Raw genomic sequence first — 12,506 nt, forward strand, 5'->3', positions numbered from 1 at the left:
AAGAACAAAGTAATGCACACCTAAGGATAATTCACCACAAAAGTTGCCATTTTTCCTCCAATTTTATGAATTCTTTAAAAACCTACACTTCTTATCACATATATCAGCATTGGAGTTCCAATATCTTCCACTCATATTTATAAATTAAAGCCAAAACTCTAGAAACATGGAAATAATTGTACAAACACTGCCTTTTAGACAGAGATAGCAAAGTGGCGAAAGTTGAGTAGTCTAGACAAAGGCAACACCACACACATGGTTCATTCAACAGTTGAAGGCCAAAGTCGGCCTTAGAATCATCAGTGTCTGCATGTGTGAGTAAATTTAAACTCAGAGGCCAGCTGTCCTCCCAGGTGACATTAGGAAACAATCACCCAGTTGCTGTGCTCTTTCTGTATTGCAGCCACGCTGGGACAATTTCAGTTTCTCACAAAGACGTCCCATCAAATGCCAGCTTCCATACAAGCAGTTTTCTCAGCCTAGAATGTCCTTTCTCCACTTATCCTCTCCAATTTGCATCTGCCTTATTCTAGTTCTTCAGTTCTCAATATAACCTTCCGCCAACCTCAGATCAGACTCTACACCTCCGCCAGCGTCACTGTGCGCTGGGAGGGGGCTTAGCAACACTCCCCAGGCTTGTAAGGAGGTTTGGCGACCAGCTTCCTTGGATGACCATTAGCTCTATACACACAATCTGGAAACATGTCTCCTCTGTTCACTCCTAGATTCCCATTGCCTGGCCCATAGTACACTCCCGTCAAATCTTCAAGGAATTGGATTAAATCAAGTTAAATGACAAGCTCAGTGAATATAATTTGTTTCCTGAATGAGATATTTCCTTTTGTCGTGTTTAGGTAGGAGGGAGACAGAGAGGAAGAGATTCATCTCTGCATCAAGGTGAAACAATGCCAGTGGACCGTGGAGGCTGTTTACATGGCATCCCAGTGGGACAGGTTTTCCTTCTGACAGATAGATCTCTTAGGGCCAAACAAAGCAAACCAAGGCTGTACTTTGGCCTGACATCTGCAATATTTCATCCATTTCTTCATACCAAGAAAGATCTGATCTTTGTGTGTAGCAGCATTGACTCTGATCTGTGTTGGCCATGTGTTCCTCCAAAGCCACGGAAACAATCCAGTCTTAAGTTGGGAACTGGGGACTTAATTTAAATGTAAAACGGAAAGCTCTGATTCCAAAATGAGAGCCCAAATGAGTCCTATGCTTCTAGGTTTCTGAGATAAGGTGATATAACCATGACCCCAGAAGCTTGATTCCCAGTTATCACCAATGGCACCACCTGCAGCTACCAGACACACAGACAAAGCAACCAAGCCACAGGGAAGGAGTTACATACACTTTATCTTAAACAATAGAGAAAACCCACTTGGGAAATAATCAGTCTTGGCCAAGGAGAAGTATTATTTCTGGAAATAATCAGAAAAGAGGAGGGATGATAAAAGAAATATAATCTTGCTTCTAAGGCAATAGTATTAACAATGACCTTTTAAAAATGTTTTTAAAAAAATACATAGTTCAGTGAGTTCTCTTTCTTTGAAAGTGCCCTACAGAAACTCAACTTGAGATTCCTGCAAAGACTCTGGAGCTGGTTCTTTGCCTCCTGTTTGCGGTACCTGCTCACCAGCAGGTACGGGAATACTGACAGGCCCCTGCCTCACTGTGGTTTCACAAAGCAATACAGAAACAATTTTTGGCTTTACTGCAAATGTGCATAATGGAAAGCAAATATTATTAAAAAGACAATCATTTTTAGTGATTAAAATAATCCAAGGCAGAAAAAATTTCTCCAATAAGTTTCTAAGTTCTCATTTATCATCGTTTTGCCGTAAGAAGCCAGAGTAATTTTATTTTTCCTGACTTCTATTAAAAAGATCAATACATATGATTCCAAAGAGTCTCGGCTCATGAAAAGATGGAGCAGGGCTGTAATCACATATGAAAGTATTGGTTGTCATTAGCAGAAAGATTGATCTGAAAAGACAGCAGACCCAGAGTGAACGGACTTAAAATTTTCCATTGGGCTGCCCAGTAACTTTCACCTTCCAGATAATTGAATACAGATAACAGATTACCATATTAGAGGAAAGAATTGGATTGGGGATATTCAGTAGATATCCACTTTAGCAGAGCAATACCAAATTTCTCAATAATTATTTTCTTTGATGCAAAAAAATTAATGAGGCCTGACAGTACAAAGGCATTGTCCAATGTACATTTAAGTCAAAATTGTTAGATAAAATTTTTATACAGTTACCTGTGGCATCTGGGGCTCTGATGAATACACATGTTCAGCGGGCTTCTAAAACAGAGTTAAGGAACATGTTGAGGCAAATATCATGAGTTTATTCTGTGAATAGAGCTTCTTTCAACTTGCTTCAGTGAGTTATTGACATGATCCTTAGCGGTGATCGTATAAAACTCACAAGAACTGAACACTTGGGCATGCAAAGGGTATTCTTCACTGCATAGCTCTCCTCTCCGGAAACTCACAGTGTAGTAAAAATGCTAGCTATAAACCAAGATGGCATTTTTATAGGACTTTAGAAGTTCACAGTAAACTCAGAAATTCAGAGTTGTGGTCCAAGGACTTTCTAAACTGGAGATCAACATTTTTGATATCTTCATCCTTGTCTTACATACGTACAACACTGACACACCTGAGGATGGGTTCCCATGCTCCAGAATTGATAGAACAGATGAAAGAGAGGCTGAGACCAGGAGCAAGAGAGATGCTACTAAGCAAACTTTGGCCTCTGAAACTAAGGCATCTGAATATTTCATCACTCTTCAATCTCTTTACTTACGGAGCTGCCCCAAGTACCTGGACTTCTCCTAGTAATCAGACCCGTTCATAATTATTAACCACTGATCATTTTTATAATGACCTAAAAGCTGATACTGGAGAAAAATATCAACATCCATTCCCTCTAGCAATAATCTTGACAGTGTAAGTGGGCAAGTTGCATTTGTGTTAAGAACCACTGTTTGTAATGGACTTAAATAGAGTTTGAGAGACATTTTATGTAAGTTGATACCCTATCATTCTTGTATGAATTCTTAAATGCTTTCATTACCTACATTTTACATAAAATCACATTGTCATGGCATCCGCTAGACTCTTCAATGCATACAAAGCAAAACTGTTTTCCTCCATGTCTAAATTAAACCAAACATAAACACTTGTTTTCGTGAAAATACCAGAAAATGTTCATGCTTTTGGAATTTCCTGTAATAATAGTATCAGGAGTAAATTCCTCTAAATACAGAGGACAGGAATAAGACCAGCCAGGAACTATTTTTAGTTTTTCAAACTTAGTAAATTCTTTCCCATTTTCAGCTGAAAGGATTATTTTTTCTTGCAATGAAGAAAACATCTCTATTTTACTAATGAAGTCAGTATTTTTAAGAAAAGGAAAAATATGACTTTTCCCATGTGTGCTTCGTACAAGATTCTGTGTACATGTTTATATTCCATGCTGGTGATGAGGCCACAACTTTTTCAAGCCAATGCTCTTTTCAAGAAGACTAAAGTAATCATCAGCCAGGCCTGGTGGTCCAGTGGTTATGATTCAGAGCTCTCACCACTGAAGGCTGGATTTGCTTCCCCATCAGAGAACCACACCACTCACCTATTGGTTGTCATACTGTGGCAGCTGGGTGTTTCTGTGATGCTGAAAGCTATGTCACCAGGATTTCAAATACCAGCAGGGTCACCCATGGTGGACAGGTTTCAGTGGAGCTTCTAGACCAAAATACACTAGGAAGAAGGACCTGGCCACCACTTCCAAAATAATTAGCCATGAAAACCCTATGAATAGTAGTGGGGCATTGTCTGATACAGCCCCAGAAAGTGAGAGGATGGCACAAAAGGACTGGGCAGGGTTTGCTCTGCTGTACACAGGGGCTCTAGGAGTCAGAATTCACTCGATGGCACTAACAACAAAAGTAATAATCACTCAAGGGGACTATTATTTTAAAAGTGAAACATGATGGCTTTCCAAGACCAGAGTGGGCTATGGAAACTTCCCATCTTTGACTTGATGAAGGGTTCTTGGAAGATGACTCCTGAGCCAAAAAACACCACAATGGACAGACAACCCATGCATGATATAGCTATGAATGCTCAGTGACAGACACACCTCCCGCTGGGTCTTCATCCTTCCCCTGCCCTTCTCTGTCTTTCCCGTGCCTTGACGAAAGGTCTGTGAGATGATACCCTGCGTAGATGAGCTTTCAAGGGAGATGACAAAGTAGCTTGTGTGATGCTCCAAACCACGCTCTGGGCTCTGATTTGCACTAGGCTGCGCTAACTCTGATATGTACCAGTTGTATCTCATTCTTGTCCTCTGTGTGAAATCTGATATACAAAAAGTTTCTGAGGCATGAAACACGATGCAAATAGGGCCTCAAACAACCCACCTTTCCAAACACCATAGAAATTACAGCATATTTAAAAAAAAGACAAGACAAAACAAGAGCGAGAAAAAGCTATAATGTAACTGTGTTAGTCAGGGTTATCCAGAGAAACAGAAACAATAGGAGAGAGAGAGAAAAGAAAAGAGAGAGAGAGAAGGAGAGAATAAAAGGAACTGGCTCACACAATTATGGAGGCTGACAGTCTCAAGATCTTGAGGATAAGTCAGCAAGCTGGACACCCAGTAGAGCCAATGGGATGTAATTCCAGTCCAAGTCCAAAGGTCAGAGACCCGGGAGAGCTGAGGATGTAGTTCTACTCTGAAGGCCAACCGGTGTGAGACCCAGAAGAGCCAGTGTTTCAGCTCAAGAGGCAGGAAAGAGCCAATATCCCAGCTCCAAGGCCATCAGGCAGGAGGAATTCTCTCCTGCTCAGGGGAGGTCAGCCTTTTTCTATTCAGGCCTTCACCTGATTGGATGAAGCCCACCCACATTAGGGAGAGCAATCTGCCTTACACAGTCTATCAGTTTAAATGTTAACCTCATAAAAAAAACACCTCAGCAAAACACCCAGAATAATATTTGAACTAATATCACCTCATGGCCCAAGTCAAATTGACATATAAAATTAACCATCACGGTAACCCTGTCAAATGCTAACCAAATACAATTTTACTTTTCTTTGTTTAATAAAATTGACAATGTAACTCTTGTTCATCCCCTTTGGTATGATGATTCTTTTTGTCCATTTGGTTTAAATATGTTTTCTGCACTCCAACAAACAGGCAAGAGATGGGCAGTAAAAGTGCACTGAAAATTCATTTCCCCCCCCAGCTCAAGCAAGCTAAAGGAACATTTATTTAATAAAATGGAGAATCAATAAAATTAAAATTTTAAGATGTCAAAGTCAATGCCAAGTTGTCCTCTAAAGATATTTGATAGGACTTCATTATCTTCTCTTTGTTAGGAAAAACTTTATTAAAAGTAGAATTAATTTAATGATCATCATACTCGTTGGTTTAGTGGTGAGAAGTTTGACTAAGAAACATGCATCCAGCTTCTATTCCTTTGAAACTTCATTTTCCAATTCTATTACACCCTTGCTGCTCAAAGGGGTTCCACAGATGAACAGCGTCAGCATCTCCTTGCAGTTTGTTGAACATGCAGATTCTGGGCCTCACCTTAGACCTATCAAATCAGAATATCTAGGGGGTGGGGTGTAGGAATTGGCGTTTTAAGAAGCTCTGCAGGTGATTCTTAAGTATGGTAACATTTGAGAATCTCCACATTAGATAACACTTTATCCAGTTCACAGAATCACATATGGCACAGATTAAACCTCAACCAGAGAAACTTAGTACTATCATCCAGTTAAAGCCTAATTTATCAGTCAAGTTGGCACATACTCCAACTTCATGGAATTTTGTGTTTGACTATGTTTGTTCATTCTCTCTAAATTTTGAAGGATTGTATTCATTTTGCTAAAGTTAGCAGTAGTACAGAATATCAAGATATTACAATATTAAAGTTTAACATTAAATTAAAATATTAAATTAAATGTAATATTAAATATTAATTTGCTTTGCATTTCATTCCACCATCTTGACATAAATAGATAGCCCTCAGAAAACATTTCAAGTTGTCACTACTTCTCTAATTATTCATATTTTCAATAAAAAGTTAGGCATGGTCAACACATATGAGCAAGCTGTTGGCCATAAATACCAGACAGAAAAGTACTGGCTTAAAGTAGTTGGTCTGTTTGTTGTGGAGCATCTGTTAATTCTGCCTCCCAAATCCCACCTTAGAAAAAGATTCTTGTGCACTTGTAGTCTTTAACTGGCCCAGATACCCTCTTTGCAACAAGAAAATTAAAAGAAGTCAACTTTGAAATAGTGGAGTTTTCCTTCTCTTTTCCCAAGCTGGGTTCCCAATGTCTTCTCATGTCCGTACTACACAGTGGTAATTCCCCATCAAGACATCCATTGTCTACATGTTGGCCTTTGCTGCCTCTGAAACTCCTCTCACATGGTTGCCTTTCCCCAATATCATCCTCACTAACCAAGCCCTGCTCTCTAGACCTTTCTTTCCCCTTTTTCCAAGTAAAAATGTTCTATACTGTTTCCCATTCTCAATTGACCTGATATCAACTACTTACCTGTTCAAAATCTGTCTGATACCATTCCCATTGAGATAACAATAATGAACAATAACTTAGCATTGTGTTAGGTGATGATTTGATGCAAGGAGGGTCTTGGAGCTATAAAATCAGAGTTCAAGACCTAGCTACAGTTCTGTAACCTTGGGGAAGGTTTTGCCCTCAGAGAACTTATAATTTAATAAGGCAAATAAGACAATTAAAATACAGTAGACTGGCAAACACCAAAGAAAGTAGCAAAGTCCTGGGGGAATCAAGAACAAGAGAGCTCACATCCAGTTGGACATCAGCTCTTGGAACAGTTTCTCAGGGGGAGCCACCCTGGTTCACAGTAAACTCATTCCTTCCTGGAGTCACACCTGAAACAGATAGGTATACCCCAAACTGCTCCATCTGGAAATGAGAACTGTGCCCATGCACACTCCTGCCAAGTTGGCTTTCCTCTTGGCTCTGAGCAGAATAAAGCTCATCATGTAGTCCTACTGGAGTCATTCTGATATCAGTAGCCAAGGACAAGAAGTGTCTTCATTGTCCCTTGAAACTAGTCTTGTGGCATTGCAAGATATGTGTGAGGAGTGTATGCTTGTGTGTGAACAGGGACAAGTGTGGGTACAGGATCATCTACAATTCTTGCCTCAAGCTAACAAGATAGCTTTCCTGTCTATCAGTAAATAAGGGCAAATTGAGTATTAATTGTGGACAAAGCTCCATGAAACACGGCTCTAAACAATGCAGAACCGGTCCCTGCCCTCCCAGAGCTTAGACTCTACATGGACATAGAGACATCAAACAAATAATGACTAATGTAGACTAAAGTATAGTTGCAAGTTCAAGAGTAAAGTCTACACAGCTGCCCTACAGTGATTACTCTTCTGTCCTACAGTTCCAGGATGTACTGTTGCAATGAAGAAGATTATGATTCTTGTTCTTCTATTGAGTGATGTTGCAAATACCTGTCTCGATTCCATGGATAGCTCTGTTGCCTCAGCATGGAGGCCTCATTTATTCCTGGAACCACTCTCTAACACAGTGGTTCTCAGCCTCCAGGTGAGCACAAGGATAATCTGAGGGGCTAAAGTACAGGTAGCTGTCTTCACCCGGAAATTCTGACTGACTTGGTCTGGGCAGGGATAAATCTCTGCCATATTTGGAAATCCCACCTGAGTGGTTTAAAGCAAATGGTTATGTGAACTGCCCTGAGAAACCCTGTAACCTAGAGGTGAATGAACTAAAATCCCCATTTTCCTTACACAGACAAATTAAGAACATAATTTGATATGCTACATTCGCTGCAGAATATCTCAAAAATATGCACAGATATTCACATATAATACTTTTCTTGCCTCCCAAAGACAGTAAGAGGCAAACAATTCTGAAATAGAAGAAAATTCACAATCCTGAGATTTGAACTCTTTGTAAGGAATTTTTAGTGTATGACTTCAATACGTGCTCCAAGTTAAAAAGATTATTCATTTACCATTCAGTTTTTTAAAATATTCATTGGTAAATCCCTCTTTTAGGCAGCATGAAGAAATATCTAAATGAAAGAAATATGCTAAACCAAAGACTAACTACTGCCAACAATTCACAATAGGAAGAAAATCAGCTTCAACATTTGATCTAAACCACAGATAAAACAGAGGTTTTTCATCGTAACCCTCAAGTAAATTCTTTGGTTTTCTTTTACTATTTTTAAATGACAGACAACTGGGGGAAAAACTGTATTTTTACCAATTTAATTTTTCTCTTTCGCATAATATTGACTCAAAAGCGATGTTGTCAATCATCACAAGTAAAAGAAAAGGACCTTTTCTTTTACAGAGGAGGTGAATGCTTTGCAGACTGGATGTGAGCAAGTCTCTGGGTGAAGACATCATTAGCTTTGGACGGTCTCGTGTTTAATTTGTGTGGACTTCCCTCTTTGGTCCTCTGCTTGACTCTTATTACACACTCTTCCTGGGAGAGCCCTTCATGTACACATATTTGGCTACCTCCTGTATGCTTATAACTCCAAAAACTATGTCTTGAGACAAAAACTTCCTGCCTGGGTATCAGAGTCATCGCCAAATTCACTTCTAGATAACCTATAGGCTCCTCCAATTCAACGTGTCTAAGTATAAACCCATTAACTTTTCCCCCCTCCCCACCCTCAATTCAAACCTCTTCAGCCTCTCCTACTTGCTTCCTCAGTGAATGGCAGAGCCACTCAACCAGTTGCCTAAAACAGAAATTATACGTAATCCCAGACTCTCCCTCTCCTCATTATATCCCAGTCTCTTAGCTCTGTCTCTTCCACTTAAGTATCTCACACTCTTCTCCTTCTTCCACAGCCACTGTCTTAGTTATGACGTTCTACCTCGTATCCTTGTCTTCAGTCTTATTCCCTTCCAGTTCCTCCTCCACACACTGCCAGCATGATGAACTGTGATTGATAACTAGTGATTTTGCTTCTCTGATTAATATCTTCCAACAATGCCTCAACACTTCAAGTTAAATTCCACACTCCTCATGAATCAGGTCCTTTCACCCTGCCATCCTTTTTCCCACTGGCTCCAACAAGTATTCTTCCTATGACTTGACACATGCTGCCTTCTCTGGCCCGAGTATCCTTTCCTTCCCACCAACTGACCACCTTCTCTGCCTGCCTAACTTCCGCCCAGCTCAGTGGCCTTTTCCTAAGGGAAGCCATCTCTGATGTCCTCAGGCTAAGTCAAGTCACCTTGTCTGGCCCCTAGGTCCCTGTGCATGTCTCTATTAGCGAACTTCTCACACTGTTTGGTATTGGTCAGGCTATTGTTCATCGGCCTCCCCCAAGCCGACTGTGTGAAATTTGAAGGCAGGACTGTGCTCTGTTCATCTTTTTATCCCTCATGCCTAGCACAAAGCTTATCACATAAGAAGAACTCAACTGTTTATGAATTATTTTAATTAACTAAAGCTATTCACTTAGCTTCATAATTATTGTCATTCAAGAATGAATAGTTGAAAACTTCAGAAAGCATATGACTCTTCAACAAACTTCACTCCTCAAAAACAAAGCACCAACAATGAAAATCTATATTCTAAAGTTATATAAAGGTTGGAAATTGAAAAATTGGGTCAACCAGGGTTTTTTTCTACATTGTGCCAAATAACTGATTTGATAGTTGCTGTTGTTTAAACCGTCATGTTCTCTGATACTTTCAAGGCAGATGAGTCAATGGAGTAGTTGTTTAAGTATCATGTAGATTCAATCCGTGGGAAGCATTAGCAGACACGACTGAGTTACTGCAACCTACTCTCTCGAGTGCCTTTCTGAGCATCTATTCCATGCTAGGCATAGAAGCTATACCAATGCTTCTCCAAATGTAGCCCATGGACCACCTCCATCTAAATCACCTGAGAGTCTTACTAAAAATACATATTCTTACACTCCATCTAAGATGCCCTAAACCACAATCTCTAGAGGCACAGCCTGGGTGTCTGCATTTTAAGAAGGTCCACTTTACCAATATTTACTCAAACTAAAGCTTGAGAACCATTGGTCTATGCTTTGGACAGTCTCACAGAAAGTGACAGAAAAGAATAAGGGAGTTGGGAGATGAGGGTATGACGGAGGGCAAGTGGGAAGAGAGGGTAATGTATTAGTTAGGATACAGGGACAGCTGAGATGACAAGAAGACTCAAGATAGTAGTGGTTTAAACAAAAAGAGTTTATTTCTATTTCACATAATGATCTGGGTACATAGAGTCCAGGGCTGATACGGAGACATCAAGCTCTCAGGGACCCAAGATTCTTCTACCTTGTTGCCCTGCCATCCTTAGGGTCTTTCTCTCATCTGCAAGGTCCAAGATAGTTCATTATCTCATCCTCATTCTAACCAGAGGAGAGGGAAAGGAGGACGGTGCTTCCCCTTAAAGGCAGAAGCCAGAAGATGCGCTCCCCATGCCTGTTCATATTCCAGAACTTAAACATGTAGCTTCACCCAACTACAAAGGAGAATGAGAAATGTAGTGGGGCTAGGAATCCATGAACCCCACTAAAAATTGGGGTTCTATAACAATTGAGAAAAGGGGGACCAATTTGCAGTCTCTGTCACCTGGGAAAAAGAGGAAGGGGAGAGAGGGGAAAGAGCTAGAAGAGTAGGTGGAGGGAATGAAAAAATATCAGTTGCTGTCAATTCTTTAAAACATCCTCCACCTCCAATCCTCTGCCAATACGTCTACTTCCAGCCTGGTGTTCCTGATTTTCCAAGCTCCTTTAATCAAGATTGTTGAATTCACATTTGCTCATATCCCTTCAGCCTTGACCTTGGACATTGACATTGATTGGAAAATAACCTGCTGCCAATTTTTCCAGTATCATTGGCATAATGGGCTACAGGCACAGGCTGTTCATCCAAGTTCTCTGCTTTATATTAAAAGTCATGGACTTGGGGATGAATTCTAAACAGCAGTTTCCTCGTTTGTGGTTAAGGATGATGCTGTTTGATCAGTCCTACCACAGCACTCTTTCTGTATGAATAGTATCCCCTGGAATTGGGCAATTTCGTGGCTCTGTGCTTGGTGAATTGAATTTCCTTGTGATAATCATCCCAACTTTCACATGAGAACTGCACTTTGGTTTGTAATCTGGCTGCTGGAGAAAGTCTAAACCATGAAGGGACAGGCAGCCCTGGTGCTATTCCTACACAGACTACCCTTCCTGCGGAGTAAGAACTGCCATGGCCTCATGCCCAGATACTGACCTATGAAGAACAACCCCCTCCAGGCTTTCATGGGCCTAAGATGAACCATGTGACATTCATTCCACAGTTTAGACATCAGGTCAGATCTTATTGCTTTTGGACAACAGCCATTCTGTGATTTACGGAGCAAAGAATAGGTACAATACAATCCTCAGAGTATGTTACAAAGTTAGAGGGTATTTCTAAGCATGAAAATATGCAACATTTCAGGGGTAATGTCATAAAAACAGGCATCAGACCAATAGATCACTGTCTCCATTCAACTGTAATCTCTAAAAATAACTTTAGCTCTCATTTCTGAGAATGAGAGAGAAACTCTAGAAGTTACATTCATGTTTTTAGGAGTCCATATGTAACCTAACGTTTCCAAAACTGAACTTGAATATAATCTAGTTAGAATTACATCCCCCAAGGACATTTCAGTATAGATTCAGATTCACAAAGCGAAGTAAAAGATAATGTGGTTTTGTTCCAAAGCACAGACTTAAACACATGGCAACACTCATCATTCTCAGAGTTCTCAATTGCTTCATTTGCTCCCAAGAGTCAAATGGCTTCTATAAGAAAATTACATGTGGTCAGAAAATTACAGGAGGCCTGGTTTTTAGGGAGTAATGATCCATTCATTTGATAATTTGCTAAATGCTTACTCTTTCTACTCATCATTTTTTCCTTCTTGGTTAGCATATCATGCAAATGGTGACAAGAGATAAAGAAGTGGACATGCTCCCAGAAAAACAGGCAAAAATGACTAAAAACCACAAAATGTCTTTAAAAATAAACTTAATATTTTTTAAATACCTCGTATGACAAATATCAGTGGAAAAATTTAAATGTGCTATTGTAGACCCACAGACACTGATTTTCAGATGGTGATGACATCTCCCCCATCACTGGGATCGATACCACTGAAAATGGTCACTGGGGACATCTGAGGACAACTCCAAATAGGCGTCTGGCTGTGGGCAAATCCACCCTGTCTCTAGAGAATTCTACAGGATCCCAAGAGTGGTTTTTAAAATGTGAGTATGTAAGAAACAATGATCTGTAGGCTATTGTTTTATAGATGAATTCTTGCATATAATTATTCCAACATTCTCATTTTTTGGCCATTCTTGTCAGTTTTCACTTTCTTGTTGGCCGCTTTTCAGTGTTCGCCAGAACTTAGAGCAGTAGCAGTGGAAACCAAG

The 12,506-nt window shown here is 40.1% G+C and overlaps 1 long non-coding RNA gene across 4 annotated transcripts in view; it reads right to left on the minus strand.

The window, feature by feature from the left end:
• The window catches only part of LOC103548890 (uncharacterized), a 150,141-nt gene that overhangs the window by 31,458 nt on the left and 106,177 nt on the right, over positions 1 to 12,506 (minus strand). The window contains exon 4 of one of the 4 annotated variants that reach the window (XR_011533851.1): positions 2,273 to 2,317. The exons of the other annotated variants lie outside the window; for them this stretch is intronic. This is a non-coding gene — a long non-coding RNA (uncharacterized lncRNA). The remainder of the gene's footprint in view (positions 1 to 2,272; positions 2,318 to 12,506) is intronic. 4 annotated transcript variants of the gene reach the window in all.

The sequence above is a fragment of the Equus przewalskii genome, chromosome 27 (assembly GCF_037783145.1).
Source record: "Equus przewalskii isolate Varuska chromosome 27, EquPr2, whole genome shotgun sequence".
Taxonomy (NCBI): Eukaryota; Metazoa; Chordata; class Mammalia; order Perissodactyla; family Equidae; genus Equus; species Equus przewalskii.